General features: G+C 35.5%; 1 pseudogene; it reads left to right on the top strand.

The window, feature by feature from the left end:
* Window positions 1-12,685: 12,685 nt before the first annotated feature.
* LOC141679767 (uncharacterized) overlaps window positions 12,686-19,035 on the top strand; it is a 166,993-nt pseudogene continuing 160,643 nt past the window's right edge.

The raw sequence follows: 19,035 nt of genomic DNA, 5'->3' as shown, positions 1-19,035 counted from the left end.
ATCAGAGTGAATTCCTTTAACAAGAATGGTGGAGGCCTTAAGATGCAACTTCAAATCAGGAGTTTGAATTTTATCATAGGCATGATGAATATGTTGCAGGCCAACATCAGATGAGATATAAGTATTTGCAAGTCTCCATTTATAATCCCATTCTGTCTGTCTGAAATGCTCAGCATCGGCATTGTAATAAGAAGGATTTTCATTGAATTGTGAAGAAGAACCAACATTGGACTTCTTAGATGCGTCAATTGCAGACTTAAGCTGAGCTGAATCAGAATCATCTTCATCACCGTCATTATCAGAGCAGGCAGAATTGCCTTGCCTTTATCCAGATTTTTTGCAAGAGATGCCTCTGGCTGATGAGATCCTGAAACAGAAATATGGTAACACCTAAATCTCTCTGTTCTTTTCAAGTGATCTCATCACTTCTCACACAATGTATTACTTTTAAGAGTAATATTATTCTCACAGAAGAAACTTTATAAGTAAAGAAAAACTTATAACATTCTTGTCTCAAAGCTACCTCTCCTTTTGTCAGTATAGGAGACTGCCACTCAAAATTTTTATTTTTTTTAAACTGATATTTTCACACAGTCTCACAGAGAGGCTCAATCACATATTTAGCAAAGAAATAAGAGATGGCTGAGAAGAGTTGTATGCTTGTCATATAAATAAAGGTAACCTCAAAGAAGAGACTATTTATAATCATACAAACATGAAAATATATGAGAAGTTAGCAATACCTAAAGGTGAGTCCTCAAGTGGGAGTGATGAAAGTGGAGGAACAAACAACACATCAGGATGATTGTTTAAACTAGCAACCAGTAATGGATCATCAATAGTAGCTAGTGCAGTTGAATGATGATTCTCAGTAGGAGCTGTTGTAACATCAAGATTTGATCTGTCAGGAGAAAGTGAAAGACCAACATCAGTACTTTGAACTGATGGTTCTTGTGGAGTCTGAGACATGTGAGCTATTTCAGCAATGCTTGGTGAAGGTTCTTGTGTGCTCTTCTAAAAAATAGGATCGTTTATGATTGCATCCACCTTTGAAAGTATCTCCTGATGAGTTTGCTTTTCCTGTAGTAGTTGAACAAAGTTAGCAAGAAGATCACTCTGAGCAATATTAACAATAATCTGTGCAGCCTCATTGTCTGCATCTTCCCTTTGAGAAGATGGTTCTTGTGTGACTGGATGTGTTGCAGTTGCTAAATCACTTTGAGACTTAGGTTCTTGTGTACTGACATCCTTGGCAAGAGGCTGAGTCTTCTTCTTCTTTCTGATGTATCCAACTACATCGTCAATTTTTCTTTTTAACTGACTCTTTGAATTTTTCTTATGTTCGGCAGTTGCTTCAAGTAATGGCTTTGTGAAGATATCAGCCAGCTGCTGATCAGTAGGAATAAAATGAAGTTCTATGGTTCCTTCCATGACATGCTCTCTTATGAAGTGATATCTGATATTGATGTGTTTTGTAAGAGAGTGTTGCACCGGATTTCCTGTTATGGCAATAGCACTTTGATTATCACAATAAATAGGAATTTTTGAAATTGATAATCCATAGTCCATGAGCTGATTCCTCATCCATAACAACTGAGTACACCAACTTCCAGCTGCAATATATTCAGCCTTAGCAGTTGAAGTAAAAATAGATTTTTGCTTCTTGCTGAACCATGAGACAAATCTGCCTCCCAAGAACTGACAGCTTCCTGATGTACTCTTCCTGTCTATTTTGCATCCAGTAAAATCAGCATCTCTGTAGCTTGTGACATCAACTGTTGTACCTTCATGAGGATCAAGTTTTGTAGCAGTTGCCATAGGAGTACTTGCAGTTGCACTTTCTTGCATATTAAACCTCTTCAGTAGATTTCTTGTGTACTTGGACTGATTGATATAGATGCCATTATCAGTCTGTTTAATCTACAAGCCTAGGAAATAGCTCATCTCTCCCATCATACTCATCTGATATCTTGATTGCATCAACTTTGAAAACTTATCACACAATGTTTGATTAGTTGATCCAAAAATGATATCATCCACATAAATTTGAACTAAAAGCAAATCTTTATCTTTATTCAAATAAAATAAGGTTTTATCTATTGTACCACTTTTGAATCCACTTTCAAGTAGAAAATGAGCAAGGGTTTCATACCATGCTCTAGATGTTTGCTTCAGTCCATAGAGTGCTTTATCAAGTCTGTAAACATAGTCAGGATGTTTAGGATCTACAAATCCTGGTGGTTGTTCAACATAGACTTCCTCTTCAAGTTCTCCATTGAGAAATAAACTCTTGACATCCATCTGAAAGACTTTAAACTTCTTGTGAATAGCATATGCCAAAAAGATTCTAACTGCTTCCAGTCTAGCAACATGAGCAAATGTCTCATCATAGTCAATACCTTCCTGTTGGGAATATCCTTTAACCACCAACCTTGCCTTATTTCTGATGATTTTTTCATCAGAATCGGTCTTGTTTCTAAAGACCCACTTTATGCCTACAATTGGCCTATTCTTAGGTCTAGGCACCAGCTTCCACACTTCATTTCTTTCGAACTCATTCAATTCTTCTTGCATAGACATGACCCAATCTGCATCCTTGAGTGCATCTTCTACTTTCTTTGGCTCTTCTTTTGAGAGTAGATTATGATATAAACATTCATTCTGAGTTGCACTTCTTGTCTTTACGCCATCATCAAGATTTTCAATGATCAGATCAAGAGTATGATCTTTAGTCCCATTTTCTGGCATTGGGAAGTGTCCTTCTGGAGCTAGATGCTCCCCCTGAATTGTATGCCTCATCAAATGCATTTGAGGCTCCCCCTGAATCTGTTGTGTTATCTCCTGATGAAATATTGGGACTTGACTCATGTTCATCTGATGTTGAATCAGCATTAGATTCTGAAAGATTAGATTGAGAAGAATCTTGAGATGATTCTTCAGTGTTAGTACCATCAGTTGACCCTTGATGTTGCTCCCCCTCAACATGTGCAGGTTCGTTAGTACAGTGATTATCTTCAGAATCTGAAGGAGTGTCAGGATTTGGATCATCGGGATTTGACAGTTCATTAGAGTTTGATCCAGATTCCAACAATGCATTTTCTTTGCAAAGATCAAGCTTTCATGAGTGTCTTCTTTAAAACCAGAAATCTTCTTATCATCAAAAGATACATTTATGTAGACTACTACAGTGTATGTTCTCATATTGAACACTCTGTATGCTTTTGATGGTGAGTATCCAACAAAGATTCCTTCATCAGCCTTTGATTCAAACTTTGCAAGCTGATCAGTATGAGTTCTCAAAATAAAGCACTTACATCCAAATACACGAAGATGTTTGAGACTGGGCTTCTTTTCTTTTAGTATTTGATAAGGAGTAACACCATGTTTGTTTATCAGAGTGATATTCTGAGTATAACATGCTGTGTTTAGTGCTTCAGCCCAAAAGTAAGTGGGTAGTTTTGCTTCTTCTAGTAGAGTTCTGCCAGCTTCAATCAAGGTTCTGTTCTTCCTCTGAACAACACCATTTTGCTGAGGTGTACCTGGAGCTGAGAATTATTGTTTTATGCCTTTGTACTTGCAGAATTCCTCCATTTTTGAGTTCTTGAATTCAGTGCCATTATCACTTCTCAGAATTTTCACTTTATGAGTGGATCCATTTTCAATTTGCCTTAAGTGGTCCAGAAGAATTTCTGGAGTTTCATCCTTCCTGTGTAGAAAATAAACCCATGTATATTTAATGAAATCATCAACAATTACAAGTGTGTACCTTTTCTTGTTGATGGATATTATGTTCACTGGTCCAAAGCGGTCCAGATGTAGCATGTGATATGGCTCAGAAATGGAGAATTCAGTTTTGATTTTGAAAGATACTCTTCTTTTTTTTGGACTTTTGGCAAACATCACAAAGACCATCGGATGAGTATAGCATGTTTGGTAATCCTCTTACAAGCTCCTTCTTGGCAAGTTCATTGATTGAATTGAAGTTGAGATGTGAGAGCTTCTTATGCCAGTTCCAGCTTCTCATCTACTGATGCCTTAGATATAAGGCAAGTAGCTTCCTTTTCAAGACTTTCATGTAGCCTTGCTTCACAAATGTTACCATGTCTGTATCCTATCAAGACAATTTTGTTTGACTTGTTATGAACAACTTCACAGTGTGAGTTATAGAATACAACATGATAACCTCTGTCAATGATTTGACTGATGCTCAGAAGATTATGCTTCAGTCCATCCACCAGAGCTACATTCTCTATTTCTACCTTTCCAATTATCAAGTTGCCATATCTCAGAGTATGTCCTACATTTCCATCTCCATAAGATACATCTGGGCCAGCCTTCTTTTCAAATTCTGACAGCAAGGATTTATTTCCAGTCATGTGTCCTGAACATCCACTATCCAAGACATGTGTATTTTTCTTGTTACCCTGCAATCAGAAGAATAATTAATTAGAAGGATTTTTAAGGACCCACACTTGTTGGGCCCTCTTTTTGGACAACTTAAGCCTTTGTATGTCAGGAGTACTTTTGACAGATTTTCCTTTGTCAGGATTTGTCTTGTCAGAAGCAGATTTAGTAAAACCAACCGAATTAAGCACACAAGAAACTTTATTAAACTTAGGAAAAGGTTCATAATAATTGTGATACAACTTGTGATAAGAACTACAAGTATAAATCGAATGCCACCTACTACCACAATGAAAACTAGGATTTTGTGATTTATAAAATACTGATCTACCCCTAACATCAGACTCAGGAATAGCAGTTTTCATTTTTTTATTCATCATGCAATCAATAGCAAGATGATTAGTATTTCCACAATTAAAACAAGTTTTTCTAGGAGCATTGGGAACAACCTTGTAATTTGAATCCTTAGAAATACCTTGCTTAACATTCCTGTTTCTTTTAGGACTTTTACTTGAGGTTTGTCAGTAACCTCAGATAATTTCTTTTTCAATTGTCTTGCTGAAAAATGTCCTATATTCTTTTCTTTCTTAACAGACTTAATGGTTTCCTTGCTTTCCTTTCTGTGAGATTTATCACTTACCAGTTTTTCTTATGATACTGATGTTTAACCCTTTTCAAAAGTGGATTTGGGTTCATCATCTTCTGATGAGATAAACTTAACAGGAGTTTTAAGGGTAATTTTATTTTCAGTGTCAACATCCTTAACTCCATCTTTATAGCCTAGGCATTCTTTTCAATTTTTCTTTGAGATTATCTCATGAACCTTTTTGCCTGAATTAGTCCAGGATTTAAGGGTTTTTCTCTCATTTTCTAGATCTTTTTCTAACATACTGTATCTAGCCTCAAGAATCTTTACTGTATGTTTAGCTCTCCCACATTCTTTCTTCAAATCTATCTAATTTATTAAGTCAGACTCTAACTGTTCATTCCTAGATTTCAAGATCTCAATTTCAGCTATAAGTCTATCATTTTCTAGAGTCTTATTCTTAAAATTACCATGCAAAGATTTAAGAATAGATTTCAACTCAGATATATTCTCAGTATCAAAAGATAAGAAAGGAGTTTGTACCTTAGACTCAGAGGAAGCAGGATCATCAAAGCTAACCATCAGTGCATAGCATGTGTAATCATTATCAGAATCAGAAGAGTCCATCCAATTCTTGCTTGAAGTGATCAGAGCTTTGTTATTTCCTTTATCATGCTTTGTTTTCTTGCACTCTGAGGCAAAGTGACCAGGTTCGTCACAGTTGTAACACTTGATCTTTGTCATGTCTACTTTCCCAGCTTTAGAGTCCTTTCCATCTTTTCTCCCAGTTGACTTCCTCTCACCTCCAGTGAACTTCTTCCTGAAGCTTTTGTTGTTCTTAGACTTCCTGAATTGCATCCTCCTAAAACCCTTTACCAGCAATGCGGCCATTTGCATGACATCAGAATCTGTAATGTTCTCATCAGTTTCAGAATCAGTATCATCATCAGGATTTGATGATGAATCATCAGTATCTGATTCTGGAAAATTCTTCTTCTTTCTTACATCTCCAACAGACTTTTCTTTTGAAGCTTTATCATTTACTTTCAAAGCAACAGATTTCCCTTTGTTGCTTTTCCTCTCCCTCATTTGCTGAACCTCCAAATCATGAGTTCTCAGCATGCTATAGACTTCATCCAGAGTAATTACTTCCAGATCATACTGATGTCATATGATTGAAGTCTGAGTCTCCCATTCTTCACTCAAAGCTCTCAAAAACTTGGTGTTTGAATCCTCTCGATCATACACCTTTCCCACCAAAGACAGATTGTTGAGCAGGGTTAGAAATCTGTCATAGATGTCAGTGAGACTTTCATCAGGCTTGGCCTCAAAGTGTTCATATTCTTGAATTAGAACAACCCTTATGTTCTTCTTGATGGACATGGTTCCTTGACATTGAGTTTCAAGAATATCCCAGATCTCTTTGGCAGTTTTGTAAGCTATAACCCTGTTTGACATCACAGAATCAAGACTGTTATGCAAAATGTTTCTTACCTTTGCATCTTTCAGCACAGCTACTTTCTCTTCTGGTATCCACTCAGTCTTCTCCTTCAGCTGATAATGTTCAGCAACAGTAGGAGTTGCAGGCACCGGTTTTGTTGGCATGAATGGTCCATCAATGATTACGTCGAGATAATCTGGATCTATAGCTTCCAGGTGCATGAGCATCTTCACCTTCCATGTTGGATATTCAGTTTTTTCAGAATGGGAATTTAATGCTTTCATACTTGTTCAGAGACATGTTTAGATCGTTTCTGATTGTAAATTTATCAGTGGGCTCTGATAACAATTGTTACCCAGTGAAGATACAATTGTTTAAGGGGGGGGGTTGGATACAATTGTATAAATATTTCGAACAAGTAATAAAATATAACAACTTTTTATATTTATGATAAAAACTGTTACAAAATCCTCTCAAGAAATACTGATGTTCTTGAGAGCTGCTAGGTTGAATGATACTCGAGATCGATACACTAAGTGATGACCTAAACTGTGTTTATATACTATACAGCTACAACAAATCAATCTAAGATATGCATTATCAAAAGCTAACTGAAGCTGATACATATCTTCAACTGAATAGATAAAGTCCTATAACTCAGACGTAAAAGATATCGGCTCCACATTACAAGGAACAGAACAAATCCTTTAAGCAGACTGGCTTCAAATACTGATGACATCCAACTGCTGATGATGTATCAAATCCTGACGATACATCAGATACTGATGACACCCGAACAACCAGATCCTGAGCTTCTTCTGATCATTGAGAATTCAATATGTAACATGGATCTTATTAGACAATCAAAGAGATTTTATCATCTGCAATAAAGTTTTGTTAAAGGACGTTTTGTTTCTAAATTGTTTTGGTAATCATACAAAATATAATTTATCAAGTAATTCTGTTTTGGATAAAATGTGAGATACAGTTTTAATTCAGTTTCTGATTGATGTTGATACTTAGATTGTTGTTAAATATCAAAAGTGGTATTAATATAGATGATTGATGTTTACTTCAGTATCGGATGTAGCGAGCATCAAAGTCCGTATTGATATCTAATTTGATATGACATCAAAATGAGTATAAGATATAAATCATATTCGTTCCCACATAGACTCTTTTTAGTTAAGACTATGCACATATGCGACAATGGTATGGCTATCGCTCAATGCTAAGACAATAACAAGTTGAGATGTTTATAACTAAAATTAAACTAAAATGCAATTAACTAAGAATAAAAGTGATTGATTTAACTATATGAGACAAACATGGGATTCTAACTTCATTAAATACTTCATTCAAAGTCATTATTCTTAACCTTAGCATGTAATGGTGATGACAACTAATCAGATAACACGAAACTAGTAAACGCTGACTTTCGTTGTACGAATACCCTACTACCATACATCCAAAAAAGAGATAGAAGCTGAATAGATACCAATTATGTTGAGACCCTATATGTCTATAGAATTTGAAAACATAATGGTTTAATGTACAAGTTATCTGTCGTGATTATATAAGGCAAGTAAGATGGTTAAAATTACCTACGAATCATGCATAATAAATACATGAACCTATGCTAGCATGACAAGTTCTAAACCTCTATATTTTATGTTAGCTACGCACATAAGACGAATAAGCACAACCAATACTAGGATATCAATCAATCACCACACACCAAGATATTGAAACAAATTAACTATAGAAATCCATAAGTAAATCCGTTAGAACCCCATGACAACGATTAGTTCATAACTGAACTCAACGTCACCAATGGTTCCAGTGAAAGCATGGTAAATAAACTAAGATAAACTAGGTCTGAAATAACTGAATACTAATAATAAAGTACGTTAACAAGAGTATTAGGTTTAAACAACAAAGAAAACAAGCATCCAAGATTACAACTTAAGCAAAAAATTACAAGTAAAAACAAGATCTTTTTCTCATTCAGTGTATTATACTATTAGGTCTTCTTGCTGCTCTCTCCTTGCCCTTCTCTCTTAATAAAGTCTTTTTATCTTTATATTTATACTCTTGGATGATCTGGACGCTTCAGTTCTTCGAATTAGAATAGAATCAGGATTCTGGGAAAACGACCTGGCGTGGCCGCCCCTAGTATCCAGCGCGACCACCCTGGGTTTCGGTCAAATGAGCGCGGCCGCTCCCAAGAGTAGCGCGGCAGCCCTGAGCTTCTGGAAAAACTGGATTTTTCTGCTTTCTTGACCTTCTCGTGCTGGTTTCTTGTGCATAATCGACCGAGACTCCATCCTAACACCCTTTTAGCATAGAAATAATGTAAGATCTATTCCTTCTTCCAAATATGCTTTGAAATACAAAACACTATAAAAACACATCAAAACACAAATAACTTGAGTACAAAACACCAATTTGAGCTTTTACGAAGCATTCTAAGTGGATATAAACTCCACTTATTAATGGTGAGTAAGTAAGCTTAAATTTAATGTTGTGTGCTAGGTTCATATTTTAGCTACAGCTTGGAAAATTTGTCTGGTGAGGTACCTCAAGAATGAAGCTATAAGTATGAATCTCATTTTGATTTAGCATCATCTAGAGACAGAATTAATATCCCATTAGTTTATGTTAAGACATGAACTTCAAATACCCCTAGTTAACTTTATTGAGCTGTATAGTCACTGTTAGTGAAATCAAGTTAGGTGTTTTTATGTATTGGAATCTGAATCCTGATATCTGTTATATCTAGGTTAAAAACAAAAGTATGGTGAATAAGTTAAAGCATAATTTATTTTAAAAGGATCATGCTAAGTTGAGGTGTATGCATAAGGGTTGAACTTTAGGTTAACATTTGTTAGGCAATTTATGAGAAAATATGATGTTATATAAGTTATAATAAGGTTGCGGGTGTATATATGTATCTTTAAAAAAAGCCTCATATTTGCCTTCACTTCATTTAATATAGTTTCAAGAATTAATCATGGGGTAAACGTTTAGGTGTACCCGATTATAGGACTTAGCCTTTATAAAGAAGCTATAGTTAAAATCGAAAACATAAGCGTTATTTTTAAAGGGAATATGCTAAGATAAGAGGTGTATTGGCAAGTTACTGACTAAACCCTTAAAAATCTGTAAATACTTAGATATGTTTTAGTATGCAAAATAGATCTAAAATAGAACATGTCAAGAAGGCTATATTCTTGATTTGGAATGATTTTACTAAAGATAAGTTAGGATAATGAACCAGACTTAGATGCAGGTGCTTAAAGGTGAAGGTACCTAGACATGTTAACATTTGGTGCTTAGGTTATAACCTAGGTCACTCGGGGGTAGGTATGGTTGAAGGAATCTTGAATTGGGTTAATTATAAATAAGAGATAATAGTTCTAGGGAGAAAATCCTTAGTGAGTATTTATTAGAAACAGGAAATTATCCTCAGTTAAGAAAATAAGTGTTATAAGGTGTTAAAGGGTCTCTAAGGTTTGGGTTTGTTTCTACCTACTAAAACACAATAACACAAGGATTGGTAAAAAAAATTATAGTAACAAAAAAGTAGATGAATTAAGTTTTAGGTACATCTAAGGTATGTATAACCCAAGTTTATAAATAGGAATTAAGAAGGATACAAGTTCTAGCTTAAACCTTATCGTAAGAGCTTTAAGCTATACATATATACTACCTACCATAAACTGTATAAGAGTAATTAAAAAGCATAATTCAACTAGAAATACGATAATTAAAAGCATCAAGTACGGGGAAGGGGGATTTAAGTAGTAATACAACTTGTGAAGTGTTTTGAGGAGCCCACACCCTCATCCAAAATAAGTCCTGGTTAAAAACACCATTAAGTTCGAGAAATCACTTAAAAAGATTCTTAAAAGGAAAGGATACTTAACATTGGTGAAATGAGTCAATGAGAGGCCGCTGCATCAATGGCCATCTCGACGATGGCATCGATGGTAGGTTCATCGGTAGGAGGATCGTCGACACACGTCTCAACTGGAGTAATGGCGGCTGAAGCTTCATTCGTAGTAGCTATAGCTGTGGTCTCAATAGGAGTTGCCTTTTCAGCTTCAGCCACTTTCTCCGCTTTGATCCTCGCAGCTTCTTTTGCAGCATCCTCACTGAGCCCGGACCAGTTCAAATCAAGAAAGACATCAATGGTGGACTTCATAAAGTCCTTCACTCCGTTGGCCCAACCAGCTTTGTACTTTGTCTTTTTGGCTTCCAAAAGCACGATTTTGTTGTTATCCACCACCAATTGAAGCTTGGAAATCTTCAGCTCAAGCTCGTGCCCTTTTTTGGCATGGTCAGCAGTTTCACCTATTTCTCCTTCTCGAGGGTGGCAATGGAGTTGATCAGTTGCTTATTTTCTTTCAACAATTTGGCTTCAGAAGCCCTTATCTTTCGAAGCGTCTCAACGGACCTTCTCTTCTCATCACAAAAAAGCTTTTAGCTCCTTAACTTCCTCTGCGGGCTTTTGGTCCACATGAGTAGCTTCAGTGATCCGCTCGCCATTCTTCAGCTGCAGGAACAAACTTTGGGCGTTGGCCACGGCAATCAGAGGTGCAGCTTCTCCTACCTTCAACTTGTCCCATTGGGCAACTGTCTCTTCAGGAACCTGGTTTTTAAGCATCTCGGTCAACAGTTGAAACTTTCCAGTGCTCTCAACAACTACACCGCTTCTCAATCTTTTTCTGGACTTGGAAGCCGAAGCTCTTCCCTGATCAGGGGGGTCAAAAAAAGGTTCTTTTTGGAGGAAGTCCCAGATTTGTCCATAGTCGAGGAAGAATGGGGAATCCTGGCAATAGGGGAGACCTCAATAAAACCAACACCTTCTTCATCAGAGTAGATATCTTCATACTTGACTATTTCTTTGATGCCAGCGGGAACTCGAGGGGCCATTTCTGTAAAAACAAGTCACAAGAAGGTGTTACAAGATATAATAGGTACATGTACAATAATTTAAGATGACCATAACGAAGTAGTAAAAGGAACGTAGGTGTTTGCACGAACCTAAGATCTGTAAGGTCCCAGCTTCATCAGTAGGACCTCTATTGGAAATAAAACCACAGTCTTTTAAATTTTCTTCAGTCAACAAACTAGAATTGTCCCCTAGTCTGGTTGAAAAGGCAAGTGCCTTTTGGACACATTTTAACAGCACGCCTGTGAGGGGTGACATGACGGGGATATCTACATGCACATGTGTGAGAATAACGAGTTAATAAAAGGAAGAAAAAGATTATGTCAGATGTCTTTAGAAGGGAAGTGAGTTCTAAAAAACTTACTGGGATGCAAATTAAAATCTTTTGTATATGATGGACAATAATAGAAGTACAAAAAATGTTGCTGCCACCCGAACATTCCTTTCTTATTTTCACCAATACACTTACCCTCGTGCACACCCCATCCAGCTAGGTAAAAGCTACCTGAACCTTTTCCCAATGGTTTAAGTTGGTAGAAGTAACCAAGCTCGTACGCGGATAAGATAGCCTTAAATTGCTTACGATACAAGATGTACATACACATTGCCATTCTATAAGAGTTGGGGGTAAGCTGTAGGGGGCCAGGTTATATCTATCTAGAACTTTAACCAGAAAAGAGTACATGGGAATGATTAGGCCTACTCTAAAGTGGTGAGCTGATAAGACTGCGTCAGGGATAACTTGTTCAGGTGCAAGGTTGTTAAATCTTTGGCAGCATTCTCTTTTTAAAAGAACCACTAGGTGACATCCAGGATTACATGAAGCTAGAAGGTTGACCGGTTTGACTCCATTCATGGAGGTGTCCAAATTGTCACAGGAAGCCAGTATTTCTAGAGGTACGGAGTTGGTGTCACTTTCTGTGGCATTATTCTCAAGGTTCTCAGGGTCAGGATCAATAGTTAGGTATGGATCAAACACAAGAGCATCAATGGAAGGGTGGTTGCTTTCATTCTCCTCAAATGTGGTCCAATTCAGGTGGTCGAGGTATATTTCTTTTAATGGAGCTGGTGAAAAGGAGCGTCTAACTGAGATCATGGCACGCTTAGGGTTGACGACTCTAACTTTGGAGCGACTTCTAGAGCTGACGGTTTTATGAGGGGTAGTTGGTGTGGAGCTAATGTCAGAAAGGTTTACTGGGGAAGCTTCCCTCAACATGGACTGGTGGGAGCTGACGGAAGCCGATCCACTTGACATCTGCAAAAAATCTGAAGTAGGATAAATACCCAAAGGGCAGAGATGGTTGGAAGGGATATGAAGCCTCGTCACAGGATGGACTGGGTCAAAATGGAAAGTTTATGATTCAAAAAGCTTATGATGGAGTCATCTAAGGCCATGGGAGTTTTAGTAAAGCAATTTGTCAAACAGTTTAAAGGTGTTGAAGTTTGGTCATATAAGCTTCTGAGGCAAGACTAGACAGGGGCTGATATAGTCAGGTTTAGGTCCTCATGCTAACCTAAAGGAGGTGTAACCTGGAATAACTATGGATAAGGTGAACATACCCATGGTCTCGAAGTGACATGCATATAAGGATAACATATTTACGAGATTAGGGGTAGAAATCTAGTTGGATCTATACATGAATCTAAACAAAGGTAAAAAAAAATAAAAAAAAATAAATAGATACCGAATCATAAGCGAGGCGCATGGAGCTAAGTGTGAGTGTATGGGAAGATGAATAGACACAAAGAGCTAATAGAGTACTATAAAAGGGATTATGTATTACAAAAATCATGGCATGATATCATATAACTGTTAGTGTTTGTGCCCTAGAGACAACACTATGATATTTTAGTTTAAGACAATATAATTATTAATGTTTATGTACTATCAATTATTCTCTTTATAATTTATTAATTCTTAATTTACTGCGATATAAATGTTAGATTAATAAATGTCTTTGGAATATGATATGCAATTCTATATCTCTAAGTACGTGACTTAGAAATGAGGTTATGAGAATAGTATCAATATTCCTAAAGGTCCATAGTCGAGTATTATTATTAAGGGACAATAATAATGCATTAAGACTAGTGTGTTTGTTGACTGATGATTACATCTCATTGATCATAGGTATAGTGATACTAAAGTAAAAAACACAGGCAGATGTATATGTACATGGTGCTGGACAGACCCAATGTGAGATTCTACATGTCTGTTGTGTCATAAATTATTCTCATAGTGATAATGATGTAATGGTCCTTAGACCTGAAGTCATTATATTTCTATACGAGAATTAGTATACATTGATTCCATTAAAAGTTATCCTTGACCGGGTAATGATAAAAGTGGACATTGGGTATATTATGAATCGTATGAGAAATATGAATGATCTAGATGGAATTAAACCTCCTATTTTAGGAGTGATATTATTGGCCTCTTGTGTGAGCTAGACTATGAAATGCGTGACCACGCTCAAATATTGATTTGATATGATAATCTACTCATTGATAAAGGAAACCAAGATTAAATTATGATGAGGATGACACATAACATGCCTCTAGTTTAATCTATAATATTTGGTTAAAGGGATTATATTACATTGTACATTATTCACGAAAGGTTTAATCGATCACCGATTTAATTATTATTACTTGGGTAGCAATGATGTATTACTAGATGTCGCTCACTGTTTATGATTTTAAATTAGATTTAAAATTCATTGCCAACGTAATAATAACCTATAGGGTCACACACAAAGAATGCTTGAAGGATTATTTAATTTAAATTGGATTTAAATTAAACTAAAGTAATTTAAATTATTTATAATATTAATTAAGTTTGACTTAATTAATTAGATATATAATGATATTCGAATTTACTAATATTAATTATAGAATTTATTTGTTAAATAATTAAGTGATACTTAATTATAATACAAATAGGAATTTCGAATTAATAATAACTCCTAATTAGTTAAGAGTTATAATTCGTTTTTCTACTCTCTATATAATATCTCTTGTGTGACTGATTTTTTTTTGGTATGCAAGACTTTTACTAAAACCCTAGCCACCAAGAGAGAAGATGGAAAGAGCAAGAAGAAACGGGTTTGTGCTAGTACACATCCAATCCTTGAGTTCAAGCATTCGTGTGGATACCGATAGAGCGTAGATTGCGAGAGCGGGATGCGTGGTGATTGAACAAACTTTGGATCTCCATTAGTCAACCAATTGGTAAAGCTTCTTAAGGTAAACAATCTGACCTACAAATTAAATATATGTTTTTTGCATTGATCCTGCGGTGGGTTTCGACAATTCTGATTTTTTTTACGTTTTTAATTACTGTTTCCGTTGTGTTTATGTGCTCAAAACCCAACAATGGCATCAGAGCTACATGTGAAAAGTGTTTAATTTGTTTATGTGTTTACTGGTTTTGTGATGATAACATGTATACAATATTCCATGACTGTTATGTATGTGATTTTGTATGTTTTACATGTTATTTTTATATACGCTTATGTATATATATGTTTTGAATATATGATATTCATGAGAGTTGTATAATCATATGATGATTATATAATCTGTATATATACTGATATATACATGTTTTGTGTTTGTTCTTATTATATGAATCGTATTTGATACGATTCTGAATCGGATGCAGCGAATTTGCTGAAATCTGAGTCTGGTGTCCGATTTTGTGAACGAATATGTTATTTCATATAGAATCGAGCGTTTGAACAAAAATGATAGATAAAGCTATCATCGACTGATCTGTAAGGCGTTTGACGTCGTTTAGACTCTATAATCTGCGATTTAATGTTATTAGATTTAATTTCGAATTTTCTAATTTTTTCTATATTTGATTTTTATGATTAGATCATGATGGGTATGATATGTTAAGATCATATTATGTGTTAATTGAGCATGATGGATGGTTATGGCTTATGACCTTAGGTTAATGGTTTTGGTTTTTTAAATACGGCTTGCATGTCGTTTGATCTTGTAATTATTAAATCTTGAATGTAACTCGAGTTCTTATTGTAAGTACATTAGATTAGTTTTTTATTTTTCATTCGTGTAATGTACATGAAGACATGAAGATTTGAAGATCAAGGAAGGGTAATCTCACATGGAGGCCATCCAAGGAAGCAATATAAGAAAGAAAACATGTAATAGTTAGCCTGTATTTATTTTTCACCTTAGATTGACCTAGATCTTCGTCATTAGCTTGATGAAGATCATATAGGATAAAGCCATAACTAACCACGTTTATTTATTGCACTTTACATATATATGAGCATATGATGAATGTATGTGTAGAGTAGTTTATAAAGATGCATGCTTAATTAGATTAATGATGTATGTATTAGATATGCACCCATGCCATGCTTTCTAAACAAGATGAAATCTGTAACGACTCAAGATTTTAAAATAAACAAATGATTATGAGATTCTCGTGTTTATGAAACATGGAATAAAATACAAATTTTATTTATTTCTGACATGGGACGATTTTGTCAAAAGCGAGTTCTTTGAACTTGTAAGGTTGTGGGTTTTAAGCGAGACCGTTGTGACTCCCTCACTACCTGAAAATCAAACCATTGACGAATATTGATTTGAAGTATTTTATTCAAGGGAAAATTGGGAATCTCTTTATGATGGGATCATGATCGTTTTAAAATTAACAAAATCCTAAAGTTAATATTAAATTGATCATATGTCTTCCAATTAGTCCAATGTGTCCACCCCTAAATCGATAAGGAGTGGGTTCACCAAAGTGAAGTACTCATACCTATCATGGGAGATGTGTTGAAGTATATTGATACTTTTTGACTATTGGGTTTGACTTAACTAAGTTATCACACTAGGATTGTGAACTTAGAGGCATAGAGTTTGGCAAAATTTATTAGATAAATATGAACAAATATTGTTCCACCAAGCTATCCAAGAGTTATATAGTTAATATAATTGATAAATGTATTACCTAAATAATCATGTTTTAGGAGAAAATCCAGAGCTGACCTTACGCATGGTGAAATATGGATCTTGGCTCACTAGAAAGGATATAGAAGATATTTTTTCCGAATTAATAGTTAGGGCTATTGATTTGATAAAAATAGTGGGAGACATATATTGTGAATACATATATGAATAATCACTTGAACATAATTTAATGATCATCTGTAGACTAAGTCATTTTTTTGCACTTTAATATTGTAGATATCAAATGACAAATAACACAGATAATTTCTCTATGTAATAGTCCTTGAGAAGGACAAGCTGACATGAAATAATTTCCTCAATTGATATTGGAACTTGAGCATTATCCTCAGGTTCAAGGATATCACTCAAGCCTCTCCCTTATTTCTTCTAGCTGAGAATGAAACATGTGCAGAACAAAATGCTTACCAGAAGTAAATTAATTATGCAACTAATGTTTCATGTCTCATGCTTGTAATTATGAGTGCTGAGCTTTAGAAGCAACAAGAGCATAATGATGTTTATGATATAATTGAGCACCTTCACAAGATGTTTGAAGGATAGGCTCGTCAGAAAGATTTGACAATAATAAGGCACCATACTTTTACATTAATGGGAGAATCATATCCGATTGGACCACATGTTATAAAGGTGATAGGCATATATACTTGATATTTTGGTTTTCAAAAATGGTCTAGAGACTCAACTTGATTTGATCAAACGATCTTTGAATAACTTCTATTCTCAGTTTGTTAAGAACAAAAGGAATGAGATAGACAGAACACTCACTGAGTTGTTAAGCATGTTTAAAACTTCTGAAAATAATACGGTAAAGGCATGAATTACGTCCATATTGATGATGTACACATGAAATGCAAATGGGAAAGGAAAGTGGACAGACAAGGTGAAGATTTGATCTTATCCGGTGCCAAACCAAAGTCCAATCTCAAAGGGCATTTGAAGCCTAATAGTGGTGTTGCTAAATGAGATGATTGTCATTTCTGTGGAAATAACTGGATGAATGGAAGTTAAATTGTCGAGTTTATTTGGAAGATCTAAAGAAGAAGACTAGCAATGGTCAAGCTTCAGGTATAGGGTTAGAATTGGAGCAGAAGTTGTTGCTCTAGTTGAAGGAACTCGATACCTAATTTTGCGCATAAGGCGAGATTGAAAACTTGATAAATTGTTATTACGTGCCTGCTTTAGCGGATACATTAAGTCAATTTCTTGTTAGGACAAGAAAGGTTTTCTTTTTAATTAAATAAACAATAGTTGTTTATTCTATTTCAATGATAAGACTTATAATGGTGCACAATTAGTTAACAACTTATATGTTCTAAGTTGACTCAAATTAAACATTACCTCTAGCATTGTCGTTAAGCCATATTAATGAGAAACGTATTTCTGAGTTACATATAGATGAATACTTGGATAAGTTTGATTTTGAATCATACAGAAGATGCGAATTTTGTCTCATTGGCAAAATGACTAAAGCTTCTTTTACCTGATCAGGTGAAAGGGCCACCGAACGATTATGACTGATACATAATGATGTATGTGGTCGAATGCGTATGATGGCAAATGGGGGCTTATACTACTTCATAACATTTACTGATGATTTCAGTAGATATGGATATGTGGCTCTTATGAAGAACACATCTGATTCTTTTAAAATATTCAAAGAATATAAGGCTGAAGTAGAAAAGAAAACAAAGGAAAAGTATAAAAGTTTTATGATCAGATCGTGGAGGAGAATACATAAACCTCAATTTCAAAAGTTTCTTGAAGGAGTGTGATAGTGTATCATAACTTACTCCTTCTGGAACACCTCAATGGAATAGAGATTCTGAGAGGAGAAATCGTACCTTGTTGGACATAGTGCGATCGATGATGAGTCAAGCGGATCTTCCATTCTGTTTATAGGGTTATGCTCTAGAAACGGTTGCATACACACTTTACCAAGTTCTGACTAAAGCGGTTCAAAATACTCTGTATAAGATATAGAGTGATAAATGTCATAGCATGTCATTTATGAAAATTTGGGGACGTGAAACATTTGTAAAACGTTTAGCCTCTGACAAACTTGGACCAAAATTAGATAGATACTATTTTGTGGGATACCCAAGTAAGACTAGGGTATAGTTTTTATAATCCTTCCGAGAATAAAGTGTTTGTTGCTCGGTGATAAGTGGCATTTTATACCACTTAGAACATCTTAAAATGGTGCCTTGAAATCAAGTATTTTGTGTATTTGATGCGTTTTTCTAGTGTTTATGCATTTCAGGGTATTAATTGCATTTCGGAGGAGTAATCATCAAGAATAAGCCTTGGCATGTGTTCACCATTGCAAGAGGAAAGAAATGGGCAGATTACGGCGAAGAAATGGAGCCAACTCAGGAATTTTCCAGAAGGGTCCTGAGCGCCCGCTCAACAATGCTGAGTGGCCGCGTAGGAAGCTGAGCGCCCGCTCAGCAATGCTGAGCGGCCGCGCAGGAAGCTGAGCGCCCGCTCAGCTATGTTGAGCGGCCGCGCAGGGTCGGGAAATTAAATAATTATTTTTAGGACTTCTACTTCTGTTTTGCTTCCACTTCTATGTAATCTGAGTTTTATGGGACTATTATATAAGTAGATTTGGAGACGTTTTCTCGAGAGAGGATCGTGGTA

The sequence above is a fragment of the Apium graveolens genome, chromosome 8, assembly GCF_009905375.1.
Source record: "Apium graveolens cultivar Ventura chromosome 8, ASM990537v1, whole genome shotgun sequence".
Classification (NCBI taxonomy): Eukaryota; Viridiplantae; Streptophyta; class Magnoliopsida; order Apiales; family Apiaceae; genus Apium; species Apium graveolens.
The sequence above is the reverse complement of the archived record's forward strand: the minus strand, read 5'-3'. Positions and strand labels throughout refer to the sequence as shown.